The 1,613-nt window shown below is 42.6% G+C and overlaps 1 protein-coding gene across 1 annotated transcript in view; it reads right to left on the bottom strand.

The window, feature by feature from the left end:
• The window catches only part of Tulp4 (tubby like protein 4), a 183,556-nt gene that overhangs the window by 113,103 nt on the left and 68,840 nt on the right, over nucleotides 1-1,613 (bottom strand). The gene's annotated exons all lie outside the window — the stretch shown is intronic.

Here is a 1,613-nt window from a genome sequence, read left to right on the forward strand (position 1 = left end):
GCCCAGCCCTTTTGAGCTTCTTTACTCTAGTTTGAGCCCCTGGAGATCTCACCATATTCTCACATTTATATATTAGTTTAAAGTATGTACTGTGTGGTTCACACCTATAATCTCAGTTACTAGAGACCACACGTTCAAGGCCAGCCTGGGTAACTTAGGGAGACTCTGTCGAAGGGAAGGAGGAAGGTAGAAAATAAAAAATTTAAAACCCCATTTAATAGCTTAATTTACACTTGAGAACCTGAATTGTTTAACATGTAGCTTAAGTAAGTATAACAAGCCACCGTTTTAGAGGGGGGGAAAAAACACCTTAAAAACACATAAAAAATGTCTTTAATAAGCTAACTTGAGAAAATGACACATTTCAGACCTGTTTTAAAACAAAAATAAAATGAGTATTAGGCAGACCCATTTATGAATAAATTCACAGTTGAAAGGCTGAAACCATGAGTGCTTATTTAACACAGCTGGTACAGCATGCTGCTCCCTCTATTTACTGTCACTACGACCAACAGAAAAGGAAAACACTTCTATAAGCAACTACATCCTCAAGGTTGTTGGGCTTCATAAGGCCCAGGTGTGAGGTGTAAATAACTTCCTGAGCCTAACTCGAGTTTGGTGACCTGTCTTTAGCTATGACTTTCATATATGAGTGACTCAGCACAGCCTGACCTAAACCAGCCTCTGCCCAGCCACCGTTAACGTGGCAGAATATTATTGACCCTTATTCTTTACTTCACTTCAACCCATCCCAAGATTCCCACCCCCTATCTCAGCCCTATATAATTTCCTGCCTGATACAATAAAATGAGATCCTGCTTTGACAGACTCCCAGCTCAATGTGTGTGTTTCTTCCTGGTGGCCAGGGGGGAGTTGTTGACACTCACCATCCTGCTCAGCCCCAGGGAAAGTCCAGCAGGTCCAGTTTTAAAAAGTAAACAGTGAATCTGTAGAATCACATGACAATCAAAGTGATAAACTATGCTGCCCGAGTCAATGTCAGGCTACCCACCCTCCCCAGTATGGCAGCTTTCTTCTCCCAAATGGCACAACTCTCGTGATGGACTATAAAATGGATAACTGATCCTGAATGACAAATGAAGAATCTTCTGTAAATCTTGTAATTCTTCCCCAGTTTCTTTTATTCTTGGAAAATCAGCATAAATAACAAAACACTGCCACCATGTGCTATCCATCGCATCTGTAACTCAGCCCTAGGAAATGTCAGCATTTATCTCTCAGCAGCACCACAACCAGAAAAACGTGTCCTGCTGTTACTAATAGAATCTCCACAGCCCCACTCAAGCAAGTCTGTGCAATCCAAATTCCTAAATAATGGGTTATTCCAATCTGGAGTTCTGCCTCTACTCCCAGAGTGAAGTAAAACAAAACTGTTTTCATACCTGTCCTGAGACAAGTGCACACCCTGAAAGCCCAGCAAGGAAGGCCCGCCAATGGCTCCTGTCTCCATGCCATCAACCTAGTCTCCAAAGATGAAATCTTTATCTTCAAGAAACTAAATCTAATGGAAGGAAGGAAGGAGAGATGGAGGGAGGGAGGGAAGAGGGAGGGAGGGAGGGAAGGAAGGAAGGAAGGAAGGAAGGAAGGAAGGA

Source organism: Microtus ochrogaster, linkage group LG9 (assembly GCF_000317375.1).
Source record: "Microtus ochrogaster isolate Prairie Vole_2 linkage group LG9, MicOch1.0, whole genome shotgun sequence".
NCBI lineage: Eukaryota > Metazoa > Chordata > Mammalia > Rodentia > Cricetidae > Microtus > Microtus ochrogaster.